The sequence below is a fragment of the Bombyx mori genome, chromosome 4, assembly GCF_030269925.1.
Source record: "Bombyx mori chromosome 4, ASM3026992v2".
Classification (NCBI taxonomy): Eukaryota; Metazoa; Arthropoda; class Insecta; order Lepidoptera; family Bombycidae; genus Bombyx; species Bombyx mori.
Window position 1 is genome coordinate 17,216,220 of NC_085110.1, and position 26,646 is coordinate 17,242,865.

The window sequence follows — 26,646 nt, forward strand, 5'->3', positions numbered from 1 at the left end:
CCTCCTGATCCACTAACGGTGCTTTTAGGTACTTCAAGCACCGGTCACCGTTCTCGTCGAACCCGTCGCTTGCGACGAAGGGCTCGACGAGTAAATTAACTCTCAGACACAGCCCACTGAGTTTCTCGCCGGATCTTCTCAGTGGGTCGCGTTTCCGATCCGGTGGTAGATTCTGCGAAGCACGACTCTTGCTAGGGTTCGTGTTAGCAACATCGTCAGGTTTGAGCCCCGTGAGCTCACCTACTAAAGTTAAGGCTACGCTGAAATAGCCGCTAGGGCTATCAGCTTAGGTAGGGAGAAAAAAAAAAAAAAAAAAAAAAAAAAAAAGCGCAAAAGTGGCCTAGCCCACAATTTTTCATAATCATGCTTATCAATTTTGATGCAAAACCGGCCTATTCACCCATAGATAGCAGATGGCTTTGTAAACATTACCTTTGCGTGTATTGTTTTTTTAATTCAAATTCATGAAAACGTAAACCTCATTGCTCCATAATAACTATGGTAAGCTTAGGCCACTTTTACGCTGACGGCTTCAACTAGGTGCAGTGCTTTGTGTCATTTTTAGCAATTTTCTCTGTGTCTTCGACTTTCAGACACAAATTTCTTACATCACACACGTAATATCGTACCTCTAGAATTGAAGTGGCCTAATCCAAAATTCTTATTTTTTTGGTAAACGTAAAAAATAGAAGTAAAGAATTGTAATTTTTTCAGTTTTTATTTTAATACTTTGAGCCTTAAAGCGTAAAGTTTAAAGAATGCGCTTGATTCAAAAGAGACGGTAAATGTGCCTTGTGCTTTTTCTAGACTAAAATTTAAATTTAATTTTTATTAGCTGATAGAATACATGTTTATAAGTCGTTCGAATTATTAAATTCATTTTCTTTAAATTTTAAGTTAAGCCACTTCAATTCTTAACGTGCGATATATTAATCAGTTATATTATAGTTTCAATTAACGTTTGCCAAACATAGTGACTTCGTAACGAACTCTCCGTACTAATGAGGAAATATTTGTACAAACAATAAACAAATCAGAGGCCAACCAAACCCAAGAACTTCAAAACGAAACCCAAGCTAAAATACAATTAACAAGTAATTAATCTAAAATCGTATGTACATTAACAAACTCTCAATTAAAACCCGCTAATACACAACGCGTTAAGCCGGGGATACATCGACGTACAAACAACGGATTGAGACCGACAAAATTGCCTGTTTTCACACGCGCCGCGTTAATGATTACATGTTGAACTGTGTTTAACGGGGTGCGGCTCCATTGTTATTACACACGTTTTCGTGTAAAAAAAAACGGTATTAATAAACATCGCCATATATATATTCTATTTGCATCGTATTCAACTGGTGGTAGGACCTCTAGTGAGTCCGCGTGGGTAGGTACTACCACCTCGCCTATTTCTGCCGTGAAGCAGTAATGCGTTTCGCTTTGAAGAGCGGGGCAGCTGTTGTAACTATACTGAGACCTTAGAACTTATATCTCAAGGTGGATGGCGCGTTTACGTTGTAGATGTCTATGGGCAGTAATCACTTAACACCAGCTGGTGGACTGTGAGCTCGTCCACCCATCTAAGCCAAATTCTTCAGTGCTGAGGGTCGTGACCTTTACGGAGCACTTTTGTTTGGACTGTGTTACTCCATTCCTTCCTATCCTCTGCGCAGTGGATAGCGACATTGAAACCGGAGTCCAATGTCATCCTAATTTGATCCAACCAGCGCATACCTAGGCCTCATTCCTTCCACTTTGCCGGTGATGAGTATTTTTTGGATATTGTTACCCTTTTCCCTCCCAACGTGATTGAATAACTCGAAAATCCTACGTAGGCAAGCGGTGGAGAGTCTTATGTGGATGCATATATAAATGTCAAATCCCCATTCAATAGTGTATGGGGGTATAAGTTGGCGCCGAAGAAACACGGAGAGTAAGTAATTCATTTTGGAATTAAAATGAAGCACAAAATGACAGCTTATAGTTTTATTTTTATAGAGCACTTGCAGAACGTCTGGATTGCTATGTCGAGTAAAAGAATAATAAAAAATGACTATTAAAATTAGAATTAACACTTTTTGTTTGCCAATTATAACTTATATAAATGGATGCTACTCTTCAAAATTTTCAATAGAAGCGCAATCTCCCTAGTATCAATGCGTATCCTACCCTAGTATCAATCTAGCGCAATGATGTGTGTATCTCAAATGATAGAGTTCGTAACTGTGTGTATACCTATATTTTTTTTCATATTACTTAAAGACAATATAATATACTGAATTATAATCGTCAGCCGCAGTAAAATCGCTGAATTGCTAGCTAATAAAAAAAAACCCAAAAAAAATATCGTGACGCCATAATCAATGGAAACGCACAATTGTGGGCGTTTGTTAGAACAAATTGCTACTTGCGTTGCAGACGTGTGACGAGTACCGCGGCTTTCCAAATTAGCCGTCGATGATTGTACGTGTGTCGCGACCTTTATAACGCGCAGAAGTGTGCGGTTACCCTAATGTATGGTTTCGTGTTACCGTGTAGACGATTCATTTATTTAACGGCAATTATGTGTAAATTCAATAAATTTGTTAATTGTACTTTTAAAATAATTGATAACTTCATCTTTTAAGTCTGGTAATTAGCCTGCCCAGATAGAATACTCAGTCTTAGTGTAGCCTAAGCAGGCGCTTCAGACCTAGTTTGTAAAGCAATATATACACTATTACAACACAATTAAGTCTTTAATCACTTATTTCTTTTTTTTTTGGTCAGGAGGAAATCGCCGGACTCCCACCCTCGACTGAGGATGGCGGGCGGGGTATGTCGGAGTCGAACCGACTAAAACCTCCAGTCGCTCAACAACCCACGTTCGAGCCTCGCATGAGACAGAACTCATGAAACGGCAAAGAGGGGAGAGTGAAGCGCTTAGTGCGGAGCACATCTCTTCCATCACCCTCCCCTCGGGACGCCGGACCGGCGGTCGTCGGCGCCACGACCACCAGCCCTCTCGGTCGGCAGGCTATCCGGAGCCCGCCTAGATGGCACCGGTTAGAGTGAGCTATCCTACGGAATACCCCGCTGGGTCAGAACCAGAATGTTCACGATTGAGGATTCCACGGTGAAGGAATAACATCGTGTAATAAAAATCAAACCCGCAAAATTATAATTTGCGTAATCACTGGTGGTAGGACCTCTTGGGAGTCCGCACGGGTAGGTACCACCACCCCGCCTATTTCCGCCGTGAAGCAGTAATGCGTTTCGGTTCGAAGGGTGGGGTAGCCGTTGTAACTATACTGAGACCTTAGAACTTATATCTCAAGGTGGGTGGCGCATTTATGTTGTAGTTGTCTATGGGCTCCAGTAACCACTTAACACCAGGTGGGCTGTGAGCTCGTCCACCCATCTAAGCAATAAAAAAAGTTAAAAAAAATAAAAATAAAAACCAGCTTGGGTCGAGGATAGCCGGCCTTCCATCACCCGGATGCTCTTCTGTAAAAGCATGCAGAGCAGCTTGCATCGTCCTCTTAGACCCCCTTCGCCGGTCCGCAATCCGACATATGAGGGGGACCCGAAATAGAGGGCCAGGGCTTGGGCGACATCAGCCTCTCTGGCCCCCGCTCGACGGCGGCGGGCTTGTGCGTCTCTCACGCGCCCCGCCGCCTCCTTCTGCGAGATGGTGCACTCGCAGAAGACGAGCATCGTCTTCCACGACTCGTCGCTGCCGAGCATCGATGCCACAACACTCGGCAACGACAAGTCGTTTCCTATTTTTGCGACGAGGACACGGCGCCACCCCTCCCATGCGGGGCAAGCGACGAGCGTGTGCTCCGCCGTGTCCAAGTCGCAACCACAATGGTAGCACTCTGCCGTCGGCTCGGCTCCGATCCGATGCAGGAACTCACCGAGCAACCATGCCCAGTGAGCACCTGCGTCAAATACTACTTACATAATAATTGCGTTATTTACATCGACACGTACCACATGATACTTCGACTACCACCAAAAATGTTATAACACTTTTATAAACGGATATTACCTATGTGTACTAATATTTTCATTGTTCAATATAGTTAAAATTAAACTTAACATGCATAAATACTTCGCGTTAATAAATAATAATCGGTCTTCATAAACAAATAATAACATCTCGTTATGTTCCATTCAAATATAGAATCATGCAACTGCCGATACTATATGTATTCAAAATACGAATAATAATAATAAAACAAATAAACAAACAAACAACAAACACCGCGAAAACAAGAACTAGTTTCGTTTGTAGCAACACTAATCTTCGACATCTACAAACAAAATACATTTTCGAACAATAAACCGACAGGAGTCGGTTGTGTTGTTGACGAAACGCTAATTCAATGTTATCTGATTGTAAATATTTTTTTTACGATTTTTTTGTATGGAAACCGTTGTTCGAATGCAAAACAATGGTCGTCTAGACCCGGGGAGGTAAGAGCACTCCTGGCCACTTGTAATCGATATTAGTGATTGTACGTTTCCCATTTGATTATTATGAAATTATTAACGTTACAACTTTTAATGTAAATAATTTTTGGGAAGCATAGAAAGTTGTTTGTGTTATTTTCTTTTTTTTTTCCGTTAATTTCCCCTCCGCCTATTTAGAAATTTCGTGTGAGTCAAAGTTGCATTGGCACAATGGTTTGGAACACGCGATGGCTGCTCTTCAGCCTAGAAACAGAATGAACGCAACTTTGGTCAGTGCTCAGTAATGCGGACTGTTCTAGTATAAATCTAGAACATTTTGTGGGTAGAGATATCCAAGTACGTATAGGAGTAGGCATGTATGTATAGACCCCGAGTTTCCTGCCGGTTCTTCTAAGCGACAAAACTGTATTAAGTACTAGCCGTACTCGCCCGCTTCGCTTGGCATTTAAAATTAGCATTATTATTGTCATTATTATTAGGGAGTCCAACACTCATGTAAATCTTAACCTATCGCATAAGTAAATGTATTTTCTACATGGATACCAAGTTTCAAGTCAATCGGATGCACGGGTCTGTAGTTATAGCGGAACATCCGTAAAAACCACTGTAGATTTATATATTAGTATAGATGAGAAGTAAAATCCTGACGATTTTAAAGTACGTATAAAAGCGTATTAGAACGGGAAGATAAACATTTAGATGCTTGACGATGAACACAGTCAACATCACACCTCAAGAAATACGTTTGAGGCCCCAACTCAGCTGATACAAATGTGCCACTCTTTAAACAGTTAAGATAATTTCGCGGCATAATTAAATGTGATAATGTTAACATCATCCACTCACAATCTACACCACTATAGGTGCATATCTTGGACGATATAGAAATAAAAAAATGTGTGCGTGTACTAGTGTACACACGTAAGAAGTGAAACTTATTTATGGCCTTATTTTTCGAAAAATGATCTACATGCAACTTTCTAGAAATTGGTTAAATAAAGTTAAATTAGATAAAGTTTAAACAAAAGGATTTTATTATCATAGACATGAATACAAAAAAGTTAAATTAGATAAAGTTTAAACAAAAGGATTTTATTATCATAGACATGAATACAAAACAGATGGCGCGTAACGGAAAAATGTGACGCGTAACCGAAAAATGTGACGGTAAATTTTTTTCCAACGCCGATAAGGAAGTTTCACTTCAAAAATAAAAATTTAACTCTTTGAATACTTAAATGCAATTTATACAGTCGTCGTGGCCTAAAGGATAAGACGTCCGGTGCATTGGTATGTAGCGACGGTGTTAGAATCCCGCAGGCGGGTACCAATTTTTCTAATGAAATACATACTTGACAAATGTTCACGATTGACTTCCACGGTGAAGGAATAACATCGTGTATTAAAAATCGAACCCACAAAATGATAATTTGCGTAATTACTGGTGGTAGGACCTCTTGTGAGTCCGCACGGGTAGGTACCACCACCCTGCCTATTTCTGCCGTGAAGCAGTAATGCGTTTCGGTTTGAAGAGCGGGGCAGCCGTTGTAACTATACTGAGACCTTAGAACTTATATCTCAAGGTGGGTGGCGCATTTACGTTGTAGATGTTTATGGGCTCCAGTAACCACTTAACATCAGGTGGGCTGTGAGCTCATCCATCCATCTAAGCAATAAAAAAATTAAAAAAGTCGTAGGTAAATACCTAATGTTAATCTTATTGTTTTGAGGAAGTACCGTCAACGAGAGGCTCATGGTCAACTTGGTGTCGCTAGTGTTGGGGTGCAAATCGAATCATCACGCCAAATTGAGTCTCGTTTGCGGCGGCACCCGTGGGAGCCGGCTCAGCGTGACTCCGACGTTCTTGTAGGGTGACCACGATCCTACTGACAGGCCTCATAAAAACTAATTTTAGACCGATCCAAAGTACATTGAGATTAAAAGATTCTTTATAATTTCAGAGCCATGCATCACCGTCCGTGATAATCCATTGTGATTATCATTACCCGAATATTGCATCGCCGCGTCCTAGAAGCGATTCCATGTTTGTTCTTTTTTGAAGATATTACGGCCTGGTAACGAGACCTTTAAGCCAAGTCATATATTTTCTTCTTATATTCTGTTATAATATTGAAAAACGATATAAAGCGAAATGAGATGAAGTTGATTAATCTGAGCATTCAATCAATTGGAATGAAATTTAATGAAACGAGATGAAATAAATTCTGAGTGAAATTTTGGTTATTTACTGAGACTTTTTCGGTGGTAGGTATTATTAGAAAAACCCGAGAAGCACGTCAAGCGACTTTGTTTCTTTCTCCCACATTTATGATATTTGCACAGATGGTAAGCAGTTAATAAATCACCAATAAAATAAATAAACATAAAAAACACCACTTTACTCCTTACGTACCAGCCAAATATACTTTGGTCTTTTAAAAATTTCATCTGGGCATTTTTTTAATTTAGCACAATCGTCACTTGTGTGCGCGGCTTGAAGCAGAGTCGCGTTATGAATACAGCCGGCGTCTTACCCTTTTTTTCCTACCTATGCCGATAGTCTTAAGAGGCTATTTCAGCTTCGCCCTAAGATGTGGGTGAGCTCACGGGGCTCAAACCGGAGTGTTGCTAACACCGGCCCTAGCAAGAGCCGTGCTTCGCAGAATCTACCACTGGATCGGAAACGCGACCCACTGGGAAGATCCGGCGAGAAACTCAGTGGGCTGTGCCCATGGGTTGATTTGCTCGTCGAGCCCTTCGTCGCAGGGTTCGACGAGGACGGTGACCAGGCGTCTTACCCGTAACGCCATGTATACATCGAATAACAGAGTATTCTAAGGTTAAGATTTACCGAAATAAAAATCTCATTTATTTACTACATTACAATTTTATAATGCCAAAGTGTCATTCGTCGAAATTCGATTATTGTGAATTCGAATTAATACGTACGTAAATGCAAAGATCAATGAAATACAACGACCTTAATATTATAATAGACGCGAGATTAAATCGTAAAACTGCATTTAATTAAACGAATATTGATTAGATTCTCTTTGTTCGTCAAATTACAATATATTTGTTTGTAAATTGTCTCAATATAAGTTGTTTTTTTTTTGGAATGAAGTTCCTTATGGGACGATGCGGAAGGGTACCGTAACCGGGAAAAAACGTCCGTAACGTAATATTTTTATTAGTAATGCACACAGTGTACGACTTAACTTTGTAATAACGTACAAAAAATAACATATTTTTTTATCATTCATTGACCACGATCTCAGAGCGTTTGTTTGCGCAATTCACTAACTCTTAAGCAAACAACCGTGAATGAAGTGTACCACAATAAGTACGCACGTTACCGAATGACCATGGGTTGTTGCGAAACCTCCAGTTTTATTTTCTTTATACCTCGAATAGAACTTAAAATTAATATTTTTATAATAAGGAAATTCGTTCCTATCCGGTATCAAACCAATGAATAAACCGACAATAATAGTAAGCGTTCAGAACTCCTAAGCCACGGTCACCCTAATGCGAAGGCCTCCCTCCAGCGTTGTACCAAAACACATCCCCATGAGAAAATTCGAGCACTACAAGATTTAATCGCGCCATTTTTTTTTGTTTTCCTTCACAATTTGAATTGGCCGTTGTTTGTCGGCCAGTATTATTTCATAAAACCTCTTCAGCGGCACACTCGAGTGATATTGAAACTCATTTGTACAAAATCAGGGGTCGTAAGTATGTGAAGACGTAGTCGACCAAGTGACTTTTGTTCTGGTTTCTTATTAACTTTTCAAGTTAAATTCTGTATTGTTATTTACAGGATTGTTATAATATGGAGTAATCGAAAATTATTTTCGTTTATTTTTTAGTTACCACATTTAATATTGCGTAGGTACCTACGTAATTATATTATTTAAAAATCATAATAAATGACAATAGTACTTTAGTTATGTACCTTAAGATACAAGTATTAAAATTTCACTTCAATAAGTTACAACATCCACGGTGGCCCGATGGGCACAGGCGCCATTTTTAAATTGAACACAAAAATGACAAGTCGGAAACAAAAATGCTCACAAAATGAAATGAGGGTGGTATTATTCCCTGTCAATAGTGTTCATAATCGAAATACGAGAACGTATTACGTTAAAATTAATTTGAATAACAATTTGAAAAAGTAAAGAATGTTAAGGAAGAAAATAGCTTAAGATATACCTACTAGGTATGAGAGAAATATGATGAGATATGTTGGTATTTTAACTATACGAATGAGGCTGTCGGTGTATTTGCATCTTAAGGTATAGTGATGTAGTATTCATATCTTGTAGGCGGATGGCGATGTATCTGCGTAAATATCTATATACATATTTAAATACAGTGACAGGGCGGACTATGAACCAGTATGTGTAGTAGCATCGGGTTGTCGGATTCTCCTTGACAGCAATTATCTTACGATACCATTGTGACTTCAACTTCATAAAGTGAGCGACGTTACTCGCGCTGTTATAGCAACGGTATCCACATAACTATTACCCTTAAGTTCCCCGATTCAGTTAGCGAAGTAAAAATAATAAGATTTATTTAATAATAATCAGAGAGTATCTTTGTTACATTGCTATTTTATATAGATTCGCTGGTGGATTTAAGTAAATTAGGAAAATGTAAGTCTAATAATTTCAGGCTTGAAGGAACAGACGTGATTGTAAAAATTTTGATACCTCAACACAGTTCTAAATATTAACGCAGTACCGCATAGGTATATTGTGGTCAAACATATCTATGCTAAAACAGATAGCAGTATCGGTACAAAAACAACATGCGACTGTATCGCGACAGCTTGTCGATAGTCGTAAATGAATTTCCCTTACCTAATAGCCACCCAGTAGCTTTGCGCCGTCAAGATAAGCCAACTTTACCCAATGAAACGTATATCCATAGAGCTGTACGTCAAGAGACGTGATGAAAGGGATGCGACTGACCGAATCAACGCGCTATCGAATGTTTAATTAAATAATCGATTTTACTTTTGTACACTTTTGTACCTATGTATAAAATTCGTACGTTTCCTTTTAAAAGTTTCAGATTCTTTTCTTTAGTTTATTGCCTTATTTTTTAATTATTTTTTATTGCTTAGATGGGTGGACCAGCTCACAGCCGCCCGGTGTTAAGTGGCTACTGGAGCCCATAGACATCTACAACGTAAATGCACCACCCACATTCAGATATAAGTTCTAAGGTCTCAGTATAGTTACAACGACTGCCCTACCCTTCAAACCGAAACGCATTACTGCTTCACGGCAGAAATAGGCAGGGCGGTGGTACCTACCTGTGCGGACTCACAAGAGATCCTACCACCGGGCAGACGAGCATACGGCCTGATGGTGAGTGATTGCCGTCACTCATGGACGTCAGCAATGCCATGGGCAGAACCAAGCCGCTGCCTGCAAACCGCTCCGAGCTTGTATTTTCTCCTGTGTTACGGATACTAGGAACACAGAAGACAAACAACAAGTACTCGTAATATAGTAGTATATAGTACTCGTAACACCTTATAATTCTAATAAAGACATTGACTTCGATCGGAATAAATTTTATGACAAATGATGAAATGAGACAATCGAGGAAAACTTGAAAAGTACCACGTAATTCGATCCATTTTGTGACTTAAGTTTTGAAGAATAAGTCTTGAAGTGACAACAGCGTAGAAATCACCTATAAAAGAGAAACAAAGGAGGCGAATATTTTAATGTATCAACAATGTTTAATTTCAATCAGTTGTCAATTTTTTTTATGTCCTAAATGGTGAACTAGCTCATATTCCGCCTTGCTTAAAGAGTTGACCGTAATTCCTACACATTAGAATGTAAGAATGTAGAAGAACGTAAGTCGTAGTTTCAACTGTGTCCATATATTTATAAGGGATGTCCCTCTGATTAGAGTAACCAATAAATACATCTAACATTGAGAGAGAGAGAGAGAGAGAGAGAGAGAGTATACACTTTATTGCACACCAAAAACACAATTTACATACAAAACCAGTCAACAGGCAGATACATTTTTACAATAGGCATTGAGTGGGTAGCTTTTCAATCAATATTATTAAGATTTACGACGGAAAATGAATGCTGTTAAATATCCTTGTCAATAACAGTCCTGTTTTGCCTCCCTATATACCAGTAGCTTCGAGGGGCTATTCTAGCATCACTCTAACTGGTGGACGAGCTCATGGGACTCAAACTGAAAGATTTTACTAAGAACTGCGCCTGAAAGAACAGTGCTTCGCTCAATCTACCTCCGGATCTGAATTGCGATACACTGAGAAGATCCGGCGAGTAAGTCAGCGGGCTATGTCTGTGGGTTCAGTTGTATGTTGTACCCTTCGTCGCATTTAATGAGTTAGAGGAGTACCTAAAAGCATGATGATCCGAAAGAACATGTATAATTGCATAAAGAAGAAATACAAAATAATAAATATTGTGTGCCTGAACAAAAAATAATAGCAATGATACCGACAAAGGTTAACTTAAATTGATAATATTAGGAACGGTACTTGAGTTTCCAACATTGGCAACTTCGTTTTTTTTTTTTTTAGGATTGAATATTTACTGGTGGCCCGGAGGCCACCAGTAAATATTTATAATTAAAATCAGCCTTTCCAGTTTACCAGGATAGGCGGGCGAGCAAAGGCTCAGCCAGGAGGGGTGGGATTTGCTAACAGCTACCCGAGCGCCTCCGAAGGAGACCTAACAGGTTCAAGTGCGGCTGCTTCGCGAATGAATCTACTACTGGATCGGAATCGCGACCCGCTGAGAAGATCCGGCGAGAAACTCAGCGAGCTGATTCATGGGTTAGGTTGCACGGCGAACTCTTTGTCGAGTTCGACGAGTACGGTTACCGGGGTCCCTAAGCCCGCTCCTAGTGTTAGAGCTGAAGGCGTCTAATGCAAAGGTTATTGGATCTGATGGATCCGTAAGGACGTGAACAACTTCGATCAACAATAGTAACGTTCATTTTCAAATCCCGTAGGCAAATACTCATTTTCCTGACTAAATACGAATTTAATATGCGTTACTATCAACATCTTAACATTTATCCTCGTGTGTTTCTGTTTATAGTTATACTAGCGACCCGCCCTCGCTTCGCTTCGGAAACATTAAAACAGACATGAAACCAAAAAAATAAAATTAATTTTTTTTTTAAAAAAGTAGCCTATGTTCATCAGGGACAATGTCGGCTTCTAATGGAAAAAGAATTTTTCAAATCGGTTCAGTAGTTTCGGAGCCTATTCGAAACAAACAAACAAACAAATCTTTCCTCTTTATAATATTAGTATAGATATAGATATAGATATAGTTAATAAGTTTGACTTCAAATTCTTGGCTGCGGTGCATCTGGAATAGCATCACCCACCCTTTCCGTGGAAGACGTAACGTGGCACACCTCCTGGCTAGGTGGTGCGATGACCTCCTAACGGTGGCCGGCAAGAAGTGGATGAGGAGAACCGTAGACCGGGCTCAGTGGTGTGGATTGGGAGAGGCCTATGTCCAGCAGTGGACGACTGTGGGCTGATGATGATGATGATGATCTCTTCCGGGGATTTTCTTTTCTATCTGTTCGCTGGTGGCTTAAGGGACTGTTCCAACTACACGCGGACGGGTAGGTGAGCTCACGGACTGATCTTGAGAGAATTTGGCAACACTAGCCCTAGCAAGAGCAATGCTTCACAGAATCTACTACCAAACAAGAATCGCTACCCACTGAGGGTAGCCACCCACTGTCCCGGCGACTAAGGAATTCACCGTATCGCAGGCGCTTATTGACAAACCATCCCAAATAAAACACGATTTAATCAAATGTCTATTCTGTAATGTAATGCATTAACCAATCTATAAATGAAAAATATTGTGAATTTAGTTTTAAAACTAAATTTGTCAATCATCATTATCCTGCCCTTCTCCGAGTCACCTGGGGTCGGCCCAACATGTTTTCTCCTTCCATACTCCTCTATCATATACCATTTCTTCGCTCACTCCCCTCTTACCCATATCGTCTTTCACGCAATCCATCAATTTCTTCTTAGGTCTACCTTTTCCTCTATATCCTTCCACATGCATAGTTAACACTCTCTTACCAATCTCATTTTCATTTCGTCTCATCACATGTCCAGACCATCCCAAACGCGCACTTCTCAGCTTCTCTGTCACAGGTGCCACTTTCAGACTTCCTCTAACATATTCATTCCGTGTTCTATCCATTCTCGTTACTCCACACATCCATCGCAACATTCGCATCTCTACTGCATGCAATCGCCTTTCATCCGCCACTTTTGTTGTCCAACAAGCTGATCCATACAAGACGGCAGGCCTTATTAAGGTCTTATATATCTTCCCTTTTAGGGGAAGAGGAATCCACCCATTTCTTCTTAGGTCTACCTCTTCCTCTATATCCTTCCACATTCATAGTTAACACTCTCTTACCAACCTCATTTTCATCACATGTCCATACTATCCCAAACGCGCACTTCTCAGCTTCTCTGTCACAGGTGCCACTTTCAGACTTCCTCTAACATATTCATTCCGTGTTCTATCTATTCTCGTCAATGTTCCTACTCTAATTTTGATGAAAACGATTCCTAAAGTCCGGCATCACTCGGCCTCCACCGACAGTACAAGTCATAAAATAAAAATTCACGGATAATAAATAACGCTACGAAGACAGCACGAGACGCGGCCGCACCGTATTTTTAAGCTAAACTTAAAAAGAGCCTTTTGTATCGCATTCACCATTATATCTTAAGCCGACAACAATTTTATTGGTGCCAAGGTAAATTGCACCTTACCGCTTTATCATAGAACACGCGAATGTGATCAAATAACGTTGTAACGTTTACAATGACCGCTTTCAGTAGGCGGATGCAGGTTTTTTTGACAAATGGCCAGCTGGACGATTTGTCTCATGTAGGGCGGAATGCGCAAAGATTAAGTTGGAACCAGAAGTGGATTGAAATATTTCACAATGATTCTTTATAATTTAACAAGTATTGAAATGTGACTATGCTCCGCCATCCCTAACGTTGAATGTACGAAAAACCCTTTTTTTTTAAATATTATCGCGCCACGTGTTTCTTTAATAGTAACTAGCGACCCGCCCTCGCTTCGCTTAGGGAACTGTAATTTATTATTGATAAGAGTATTTCTCCACTATTTAATGGATGTTATTATACATATAAACCTTCCTCTTCAATCACACTATCTATTAAAAAAAACCGCATCAAAATCCGTTGCGTAGTTTTAAAGATTTAAGCATACATAGGGATATAGGGACAGAGAAAGCGACTTTGATGTAGTGATGTGACAAGACCCTTAAAGTGCCGAACCGAATTATATATTTTGAAATTAATTCTGTTCAACTCAACCGAATCATTTCTACCAGTTACCTTAAAAAAATCAATTCATTAAAAAAACCCAATCATTTTAACTTATTAGTTTGTATCAGGTTCATTTAGATTATCTTCAAGACAAATACATATTAGTACATACAAAGCTAAATTCGATGCATTGACCATTTCGCTGGTATGTGATTAGTTTTGTTTTGATGTAGGTACGATGCATACTGTTCTACAGAAAATGATAGTTTATTATAAGATGAATAAGTAATGTAAGTAGACATGCTAGTTTTGTTTGTATCTACTATAATAAATAACTATTTTTATTATTATTATTATATACGAGTAACATTATCTTAATAATATCTGCATACAATGTTACTCATTTACTCTATTAAGTGTCAGTTGTCATGTTTTTATGTACAAATAGGCTTACTTCGCGTTACGTATTTACATAATGATATGATTTAAAACAATGACATTATTACCAATGGTTGGACGTATGGTAGCAAGCACGGTAGGTACCGCCATGCTGTCTATTCCTGCTTCGCTTTAAAGAATGGAATAGCTATAATACAAACGAAACTTCAACCGCATGTCTGAAAGCGGATTATGGCTACCACATGGTGGTGTCCGTGGGCTCTTGAAACTACAAACCACTAGGTGGATCTTTAGCTAAAGCATTCATCTTTACTATGCATCATTGCTATGAATAAATGTTATTCTGAAATATTTATCAGTAAAATAATGTAATTTCACCTAAAAAATTCACTGTTCGCACTCTTATACTAACTTTGGCAAACACGTAAAGACAATTATTTATATTTCAAAGCATGAGTGTCTCTCAGAGTCAATCAAAATGTAGGCATTGACCACACGTCAACGTGTGTTCAATTCGTTGTGTGTTCTTTGTTTCGCCGAGGGCGGGCGGGCCCAGTAATGGTCATAAAGGATGTTATGATATTATATCATTTTTCGTCGAGCACAATACTGAATGTGTACGCTGCCATTTCCTGCTTCTAATGCTTCCCTCGTCGCATTAATACATTATTGTTGTTCGGAATTACGACCACGATGCGCGCTTTGTTGACCAAAATCTGAATGAACTATTGGAGAATTTTAAAAACAAATTCTTGAGTTTTAAGTTCGACCGGTTTCAAGTTCGACCTGACTGACACTTGAAGGTCGAATATTCAAAATGTATTTTTTTTAAATCACAGAATGGCTATCAAAATCATTAAACATATGACAAAAATTGGCCTTAAAACATGTCTCTTAATGTCCATTAATATAAACAGCACACCGAACATTAACGCGTGATTACTTTTCATTAAGCGCCAGAGTATAATAATCATTTGAACAAAGAAGTCCTAACAATAATATAATGCGAATAATCCCGGGGAGTGCCACTCTATAGAGCTTATATCTCCTTCAGAGATTCCATTACAAACTCTCAGTGAATAAGACGTCTTACACAAAGTTTGTCGAGTATTGGCTGATTTTTTAAAATATTTTTTGTTTGTTATATGAAAGTGGCTTTAGCGTTAATTTTTGACTCGATACTAGGCGTGAACTTAGTAAGCAATATTACGATAATCTTAGATTATATTAACTTATTAATTAAAAAATTAATCAAAGCTATGCCTTTTAATTAGCCGCATAGGGTTTAAAACGCTTTGACTTTCTTTCTCAATCTCGGCGAATCTCGGCTGTGAATACTGAATGAACACGGTACATAAACGCGGTAGGAAAGGACGAATTATTTATGCCAGAGTGAGATAGAAACCTAAAGATAAACTATGCAGAGGCAAAACGAGAAAATTTTAATTATTTAGTGGTTTCTAGGTGGTGGGTGAGCAAAAACTCAGCCATAAGGGGTAGGATTTGCTAACAGCTGCCCGAGTGCCTCCGAAGGAGACCTAACAGCTCAAGAGCAACTGCTTCACGAATGTATCTACTACCGGATCGGAATCGCGACTCGCTGAGAAGATCCGGCGAGAAAATAAGCGAGCTGATGCATGAGTTAGGTTGCACGTCGACCTCTTTGTCGAGTTTGACGAGTACGGTTACCGGGGTCCCTAAGCCTGCTCCTAGTATTAGAGCTGAAGGCGTCTAATGCAAAGGTTATTGGATCTGATGGATTCGTAAGGACGTATCGAGGGCGTCGACGGTGACTGGCTCCTGCGTGATCCAGGTTCGGGGAGTAGTCAGCGGTGGCAACGATAAGGGGGCTATCATGACGCATAGCCTTATTGAAGTAGGTATATTCTTCGGTTTCGGTTCGGTCGAGACCACGTAAACGATATAATATCCGAATAATAAACATAACAATAATAAACACGAGATCAAAACGTAAAACTCGTTTTAATTATACGAATTATCTTTTTTTCTGTCCTGGCTAAGCTGATGGTCTTGAGAGACCATTTTAGCGTAACCCTAACAAGTAGATGAGCTTTCGTAGGGGCTCAAGTCTGATGACATTGCTAACACGAACCCTAGTAAGAGCAGAGCTTCGCAGAATCTACCATCGGATCGGAAAAGCGACCCAATGAGAAGACCCGGCGAGAAACCGGCGTGTCTGTGGGTTAAGTGACACGCCGAGCCCTTCGTCGCAAGCGACGGGTTCGACGAGAACGATGACCGGATTTTTTACTGTTTCAAGTCTGTCCTACATCATTGTCCTATCCTGGTCTAGGACAACTATTTTTCATCAGAAATAACAATATTTCGCCCAGAAGATGGCGAGAACGAAAACGGTGGCGTGCTAATTGATTGCATGTTAATTACTCAAGACCAAGCTATGAAGTTCAAGATTTAACTAAAAAAAAAGAAAAACACGCCAATCCACAATATCGTTACTACTCTATACAGCACAGAAACAAAGTGATTGAATTGAGAATAGCAACAACTTTGTCTCCGCCCGCCGCTTCGCATAGTAATGTGGGCTAGTCACTGCAAAATGGCGGCTTTAAAATGTATTTTAGTTTGATGAAAAACGATGAAAAACAGACCGCCTTCCCCGCAGCCGGACGGCGTTATGTCGAGAGTGGTCAAGACTTGGCTTAGTAGTGAACTGAATTCGAAACATTATTAAAAGTTTTGACATTTCTAAAAATATTAATCGTATCTAATCTATATATATAAAAATGAATTGCTGTTCGTTAGTCTCGCTAAAACTCGAGAACGGCTGGACAATTTTGGCTAATTTTGGTCTTGAATTATTTGTGGAAGTCCAGAGAAGGTTTAAAAGGTAGATAAATATGAAAATGCTCGGAGTTAAATAAAAATAACGATTTTGTTTTTCCTTTCATGTGTCCCCCGTCGGACGGATTCCTTTTGTTTGTTTTAAGTTTATTTTTTACAAAAGTTTAGGTCTTTTATTTATCGATTAAGGCATTACGAAGTCTGCCGGGTCAGCTAGTCGTATATACAAAATCGTCAAATTCTTTTCATGAAGAAAATACATAATATAAGCATTGGTTGGGATTCATCCTATATTGCTCTTTTCCTACCTTCATTTTTATTGTCTTTGTAGGGAGAAGAGCATACGGCCCCTTGAAGATGAATGATTATCGTCACTCATAGAAGACAGCAATACCAGGGACACAGCCAAACCACTGCCGAATTCTGAGTATTCTCCGCAAGCCTCGTTTGAAAGATTTCGCAAGAAGCATCAAGGAGGTAAGTTAATTTAGGTACGTGGTACAAAAGCTTTCAATAGCTTTTCTGCTTATTCAATTGAAAGCTTTAGCCGTTGTTGAAATCCGTACCGTTGAGTATTAGTAGACGTTCATTCTAAAGGACGGCTTTATGCGGAGATGCTTCCAGAGACCATTCTCTAGAACATTCGCCGTAATTTGTTCATTGGGACTCCTTAAATAACATTAGAAGCAATTCAATAAAGTCTGTTAGAGGCAATTCAATAAAGTCAATAATACTCTATGCAAAAGTTTTATTAAGAAATGAGTAAAAAAAACACATGGAGAAACTATAAATATTTCAGCGATAGGTTCATAATTAGAGAATAATTGGTCTGGTCTGGTCTATTAGTCTATCAGTGATATTGCTATGCGATTTTGGAGTTCGTAAGAGCAACACCATTTATATCCCTACTGAGCTCCCTTACTCCTGCTCTTTTTTTTTTATTGCTTTTATGGGTGGACAAGCTCACAGCTCACCTGGTGTTAAGTGGTTACTGGAGCCCATAGACATCTACAACTTAAATGCGCACTCCACCTTGAGATATAACTTCTAAGGTCTCAAGTATAGTTACAACGGCCGCCGTACCCTTCAAACCGAAACACATTACTGCTTCACGGCAGAAATAGGCAGGGTGGTGGTAGCTACCCGCGCGGACTCACAAGAGGTCCTACCAGTAAATTCGTGCTAAATTTTAAAAACCTGGGTATCTTATCCCCCAGTTTTGAGAACGAAACAGATACGACACCAACATTATTCGATTACAAATTATCTGCTTACAATTTGTCAATATATGTGGTACTTAAAAAAAATCAATGTAATTGAGTTCATTCGAATTTGTTGGCAGCGGTTTTCTAATCATGCTTTCTATGGTTAGCTCTTATCATTGGACGAGCTGTGAACTTATTTGAGTTAAGTAAACAATCCTATTTCATCTATGATACATAGTGACGTCATGTAATGGCGCACATTACTCTCTCTATGACGGTAAAATATGAGCCCTTAGAAGTGAGATCGTGACTTTTTATGCACTAAAGAAGCCAATTTAATACGAATTTGACATAAACGGTAAAAATAGCTTTTATTATGCCATTATGGCAAACATTCCGACTCTTCACGACGTAAGTTTCCAAGTGAAATACTAAACGTCCCATTAATCAGAAGTTTGGCGGTAAACAATTATATTTATGTTTTTTTGAAGTGAAACTTCCTTATCGGCGTTGGAAAAAAATTTACCGTCACATTTTTCGGTTACGCGTCACATTTTTCCGTTACGCGCCATCTTTTTTGTATTCATGTCTATGATAATAAAATCCTTTTGTTTAAACTTTATCTAATTTAACTTTTTTGTATTCATGTCTATGATAATAAAATCCTTTTGTTTAAACTTTATCTAATTTAACTTTATTTAACCAATTTCTAGAAAGTTGCATGTAGATCATTTTTCGAAAAATAAGGCCATAAAGAAGTTTCACTTCTTACGTGTGTACACTAGTACACGCACACATTTTTTTTTTACTGTTAGATCCTCTTTTGGTAAACTCCTAATATAATTTAGAAGACCCACAGTGGTTACAACGTTTGAAAATTACGTATATACAAAATATGTAGGTACTTGACAATGCTTTTTAATTTTTAAATTTCGAACATATTATTGAATTTTGAATGCCGCTATGACATTCAGAAGGAGTTATTGGAGGGAATGCAAAAAAAAAATTGTGTAAATAGTTTTATTTTGTTAATTTAGTGTATCTCGAACTTTAAATCAGTAATAAAGGTGGTTTATTAACTAGCATCTATGAAAGGGCACATATGTGAGAAAATAAAACAATAAAATATAAACGGTAAAATAAAAACAAGCCAAAGGATTCTTCCAAAAAGTCCAGGGAAATAGTCTCAGTGAGTAAATAGCCAATTTTTTACTGGCACTTTATTTAAGCCCATCTCATCCTGTTTCATTCCATTTGATTAAAGTCTAAAATTTTTATGTTCTATTTTTTATATTGCTTAGATGTGTGGACGAGCTCACAGTCCACCTGGGGTTAAGTGGTTACTGGAGCCCTTAGACATCTAAAACATAAATGCGCCACCCACCTTGAGATATAACTTCTAAGGTCTCAGTATAGTTACCGCGGCTACCCCACCCTTCAAACCGAAACGCATTAAGTACTGCTTCACGGCAGAAATAGGCAGGGCGGTGGTACCTACCCGTACGAACTCACAAGCGGTCCTACCACCAGTAATTACGTAAATTATAATTTTGCGGGTTTGATTTTTATTACACGGTGTTATTCCTTCACCGTCGAAGTCAATCGTGAGCATTTGTTAAGTACGTATCTCATTAGAAAAATTGGTACCCGCCTGAGATCCGAACACCGGTGCATTGCTCAACACGAATGCACCGGACGTCTTGTCCTTTAGGCCTCGAAGACTTCATACTTTGACAGTAACCACGCCGGTTTGTGTTACCAATAACGAATCTACTAAAACAATAATTAAAACAATAAACGAACAGTGCGTATTGAATTAAACTGCGCTAATTGAAACATAAGGCATTGTAATGATTGATAGGAGTGGATTTTGTTTGAACATCTGCCGCGCGTCGCGTCGGTAACGGGGAGCCCTGTTTAATTGTTTGCCCACGCAGCGGGGGTGTCAGATTTGAAGGGGCTGATTAGTTTTTTATTGATTTAACTGCATTTAACGGACGAGTGTTTGCGGGGACGAACGAATTGATTTAGTGTATTAGATCTGATCGAGATGTTTTGGTATGCTTTGAAATAAATAATTTTTTTTTTAAAGTTATACTTCTTTAGGCGCGTAATGAAAAATTGATTTAGAGTGAAATTTTACGATGCGCGCGCTATACGTGACACAAAATTAACAGAATGAAGTTGCCCACTATATCGCTGATTATAATACGACGTAACTTGGCGAGTCTGAATATAGCCGCAGGTGAACTTTCCGAACCGTACCGAGTATTACCGAATTTTTACGATGTCAAGAAAAGGGATGTCCAATATGCGTGTTTGAGGATGTTGTTTAATCGATTTTATTCAAATTGATTAAAAAAATAATAATAATAATAATAAAAATAAAGTATAGCTTCTTACGCGCGTACATAAGTACACGCACCCTTTTTTTAATGCTTAGTTGGCTGGACAAGCTCACAGCCCACCTGGTATTAAGTGGTTACTAGAGCCCATAGACATCTACGACATAAATGCGCCACCCACCTTGAGATATAAGTTCTAAGGTCTCGAGTATAGTTACAACGGCCGCCCCACCCTTCAAACCGAAACGCATTACTGCTTTACGGCAGAAATAGGCAGGACGGTGGTACTTACCCGCGCGGGCTCACAAGAGGTCCTACCACCAGTAAATCAATCCATGATCGTCTTTAGTTTTATACCACAACACTTCAATATCACTACGGTAGTACAAAGGAATGTTATATGTGGATGTTACGAAATGATCTATTCTCTATTCAATCTCATAAAAATCACAATGACGAAAATTATTAAATTATTATTATTATCATTTATTATTTCCATGCTGTTGATGTATTATATGTATGTAAGTATATTAGTATGTATTGTATGTAAGTATGTATATTGGTATATAATTGGTATATAAATATTGGTATATATTTCATATTATATGTAAAGGGTATATATTTTGTTTATTGTACGTATATATTTTCTATAATAATGTATTATCTATAGTACACCGCAACATACCTGCTATCTTTTTTATATTTTCCAGAATTTCTATAAATGAAACGGTTGTCTGGAAGAGATCGCTTTTAGCGATAAGACCGCCTATTGTATAAATGTATCTGCTTTTTTTGATTGTTTTTTGAATCTAAATTGTGTTTTGGTGTGCAATAAAGTGTATTCTCTCTCTCTCTCTATCTTGTCTCAGAAAGAACAAGGTATTAAATGAAGAGCCCGTAGACATCAACAACGTAAATACCGTAACCGACCATTAAACATCCGTCCTAAGTCTCAGTTCTTTAATAACAGCTACCTTACCTTTCAAACAGCGGTAGGCAGCGGCTTGGCTCTGCCCCTGGCATTGCTGAACTCCATGGGTGACGGTAACCACTCACCATCAGGTGGGCCGTATGCTCGTCTGCCTACAAGGGCAATAAAAAAAAAACAGGCACTGCTCCGCGCCAAAAATAGGCCCAATGGTGGTACCTACCTATGCGGACTGACGCGATGTCCTACTACCAGTACGCTTGGTAGCGATAACACCACTAGTCCAAATACTGCCTAATTCAGTTTCTTTCGAACTTCGTCTAAGCATCATGATCACTCTCACAAAATACTGTCAATATGTTTACAAACAAAATGTTAACGACTCGAGTGACCGAGGGCCCCACGCCACACGTTCCGACTCATTTAATCCGTAGCTAAATAAATTTCCGCCAACAATTCATTTGGCGCACTTAGCCGCCATTTCGGCTCACTGTGCAACGCATTATGGCTGTCGTTCTAATAATATTTAATAGTTAAGTTTGTTTTGGAATAAACAAATTGTCTTTATTACATTTTTATGGTAATCTGGATTTCTTTTACGAAAATGTTTATTTTTTATTGTTGCGTTAAATGGACAGACAAGTTGACTGAGCTGTTGTTTTTAAGTAGTCATTGGAGTCCATGGACATCACAACGTGCCGCCTCAAGCTTTGAGACATAAGATTGAAGCCTCGTTTATATTGTATGGAATTGGTTATGGGCAAAGGATCGTTTTGGAGTAATTAAAAAGATCAAACTATGATATTTTGATTACTAATTACAGAACTAGCTCTAGTTCAATGATTCCCATAACGTCAAGGAATAAGTCAGTTGGTCATGCTTGTTGTGTTTTAGCTTAATTTTAATATTGCTGCCGTGATTGCACCTATATAATAATAATATTAATTAACGTCCATCAATGGTGATGATATGTCAACATTAAGTGCGTCTTTCGCAAAAAAAGCTCGCAACGTTTTTTCACTGGTAATCTCGGCAGCTTTTTTCGGAAGCTGTGGTATTCCAATTTAGCATTCCATACTTGTCTACATTAAATCACAATTAAATTAAATTACCTAATACAAAATGGTAGTAGAAGTTTAATTTTAGATTATATTATTCCGTGGAAAATACAACAAAGACTTGTACTTTTTATTTCCTTTTTATTTGACTAAATGGGCGAGCGAGCTCACGGCCCAACTGGGGTTAAGTGGCTACCGGAGCCCGTAAACATTACACGGAGAATACCACCACCAACCTAGCAGCTACGGGTCTATTCATCTCGAATATTTAAAGCAAAATATTTTTAATACTCCGTACGTAGACATTTAGGATATTTAATCTGGTTGTCATTTATTTCTATTTCACATAAATTTTCGTAGAATATCTTCTAAAGAGAGAACGTCAGTAGAATATATAAAAAAAACTGTTTGTAAAAATGACATTATGTCGGCGCGCATCATTAAAATGATTTTCAATGCGACCGCAGAACAAAACCTTTGGAAGGTACATTATGTATCATTTGAACCAGTCGAGGATTGTACCTGAAGTGGGTTTTATTACGAACTAGTGAATGAATTCTGTCCGCAATTCACGGCTATTATCGTTAAATGTATTTATTTTTCCCACCTATTCCAGTAACCTCGAGGGTTTATTCTAGATTCGCCGAGCTTGTGGGTGAGCTCACGGGGCTCAAACCTGATAACGTTGCTACCACGAACCCTAACAAGAGCCGTGCTTCGCAAAATCTACCACCGAATTGGAAACGCGACCCACTGAGATGATCCGGCGAGAAACTCAGTGGGCTGTGTCTGTGGGATAATTTACTCGTAGAGTCCTTCGTCGCAAGCGACGGGTTCGACGAGAACGATGACCGGTCCTTGAGGTACCTAAAAGCACCGTTAGTGGATCGGGAGGATCCGAAATGACGATATACTACTCCCCATGCTACGCGCCGTCTATCGTGAGATGATGTTACTATGAGAGTAACCGTCCTTGACTTGCCAATAACTGTGCCAACTTTCATCACAATCAGATGAACCGCTTGGCAAAAAACAGAGGACAAATACCTATACAAATTAAATTATTTTAATCGTGTCTGGAATTCGACCATAAACTGTAATATGTTATGTTATAAATTCCGTTTAAGAAAATATATTATATTCCTTTCTTTTTATACTGTTTTTTTTATTTCTGCAGAAGTCGGAAGATCAGCTGTTTCCAAATTTATTTATTCTTATGTACCGCACTAAAATTCGTAGAACGCTTCAAAAGAAAATCGGTTAATATTAGGTATGCAGAAAAAAACTAAACTTTGTGTATCGCAATTATTTAATAAAGCTGTTAAAATTTGATATACCCACTGATTATTTATGAGATAACACTGAAAACCGTTCTTGAAACTTTATATTTTCAAAAATAATTGTCATGCACGCAATGTATAAGAATTTAAAATCAAATGACGCGTGGGGTCAGTGCACTCGAGGAAACGCGACTGCTTCGCATTAGAATGCTGGTTCACAAATCACGACATGAAACGTCAAATCCTAAAATATACCTAGGTATTATAAGAAAGACTACCACCACCCAACGAAATAAGAAGGCATGACTGCTTTCCGGAAAAGACACACTGGCTACTGTATATTCTCTGGAAAACACCTTAGTCTCTTGTGATATCAAGAAGAAGAGATACGATGGTGTTGAAAACTTAGTACCGTCACTATAATTTAAAGATTTTATTTTATTATGTTGTTCCATAAACATTTACTTACAGTAGAGTATATAAGTATAAATAATCGATATAGTCACACCACACCGAGCGTCTTACCGTTTAACTTCAAGCGAAAAGTAATAACAATGGATCGAAGAATGACGTCACAGAATACGAGAGGAAATCCTGTATTATATTCCTTATATCTCCATAATACTTTATATGTGCGCGACAATATCACAATAACACATCTAGCACGCGTTTTGGCCCGTTTGCGATTCACATTATGAATACACAGTAATATCAAGTTAACCAACGTTGTTGTAGCTTCACCGAAATACAAAACATCCCGTATTGCCTTTACAAAAGATCTATATTCGCTTGAAAATAATTCGAGAGGCGGTAAACTCAATTTGGTCTTTTCACACACGGAAAAAGCTGGATTCTCTGCATAACAATTCATCCATCATTATTCGCGTGTAGTGTGAAAGATGCCTGACGATTATGACGTACACTTCTGTAGGGCGTTATGAGTTTTATACTAATTTCGACTTTATGTACAGTTTGGTAAGACTTTTATTGAAATGCAAATTTAACAGTTAGGATGGAACACGAAGTACCGTTTGAAAGTGGAACAACTCCTTGGAACTATCAAACAATATTTAGCTGTAACTCAGTTGACTTAAGACAGTTTTTTGAAGATTACGATTTTGTAATTACTACCTTTTGCATATAAGGCGAAGAAGTAACGAGGCTTGATAAATACGCAATGCGAGAATTGCAACTTCAGTTCTCGTATGCGAATACAGTCTTTAACGTGTGAGGATAGTATCGAGAATCGTATTTAGTGATTCACAAAGATAGAACAAGAACTGTAGATATACTGTCTGAAAAGGACCGCTCCTGAATGATTTGAATACGAGAGCCCTGAATAAACGCACTCTGTTACGTGACGCCTTTCCCGGAACTGGCACTGAAAACATAGTTTTATTTTCGCCAGACTTACTCTCATAGAGTGGGCATAATTTTATCCGAATTTTATAGGGTGCATTGTGTACGTTTACTGGTGGCAGGACCTCTTGTGAGTCCGCACGGCTAGGTACCAGCACCCTGCCTATTTCTACCGTGGAGCAGTAATGCGTTTCGATTTGAAGGGTGGGGCAGCCGTTGTAACTATACTGAGACCATAGAACTCATATCTCAAGGTCGGCGGCGGCATTTACTTTACGTTGTAGATGTCTATGGGCTCCGGTAACCACTTAACACCAGGTGGACTGTGAGCTCGTCCACCCAACTAAGCAATAAAAAAATATGCTAAACGTCGGAAATAATGTTATATTAATAATAAATGCGAGGTTGTACCGTAAATATAGATTTAATTACTACATCATTGTTTGTAAGTCTAAAATATTCGAAAATTTAATTATAGAACGTTACGTAAGTTCAGTGTTATTCTGAAATAATAAAAAAAAGCTTTCGGCAATAAAACTCTTCAATTACATTTTGCGTCACTTCATTAATACAAATTCATCTTTTTACGTCAGAATTTCGATCGTTTGTGATATTCCAAAGTAGCACGTAATGAATTCAAATTCAAATGAAAATCAATTTCAATCTCGTCGTTATTGAGGTTTCTTTGATTAATTATTACTATTTTAGTGCAAAGAGGGTTTTGTAAACACGTATTCATGTGGAGTTGTTACAACGTTATCCGAGTACAGTTTTTAGTGTTATTAAAGGTACAGCCTACAGTCCACTTAATGTTAAGCCGAAAGAGGGCATTAACCCAGTTCGAAGGTTGCAATCGATCTTGAGCCATGAAATTGAATATAATCCCGATTATCGTACTCTTTTTTTTCCTACCTAAGCTGATGGTCTAAAGAGACCATGTCAGCGTCGCCGGGCTAGTGGGTGAGCTCACGGGGCTCAAACCTGACGATGTTGCTAACACGAATCCTAGCAAGAGACGCGTTTGGCAGAATCTACCACCGAATCGGAAACGCGACCCACTGAGAAGATCCGGTGAGAAACTCAGTGCGCTGTGTTAATTTACTCACCGAGCCCTTCTTCACAAGCGACAGGGTTCGACGAGAACGATGCTTGGAGTACCTACCTAAAAGCACTGTTAGTGGATCGGGAGAATCCGAGATGTCGTGCTTTGGGCGACATCGACAGCCTACTCTCAAAAAGGAGTATTGATACTGAAACTAACACGCACATATAGTTGTTCTAATCCGAAAAATCTTACCTGTGTGCTAAGTGCGAGTTTTTTAATTTCTCTATCGCGTAAAAGTTAACTCAAATTGGAATGGAGTTGGAACAACTCCACTGCGTTTGTCGCTAGATGCGCTTTTTTTTTGTTCCAACTC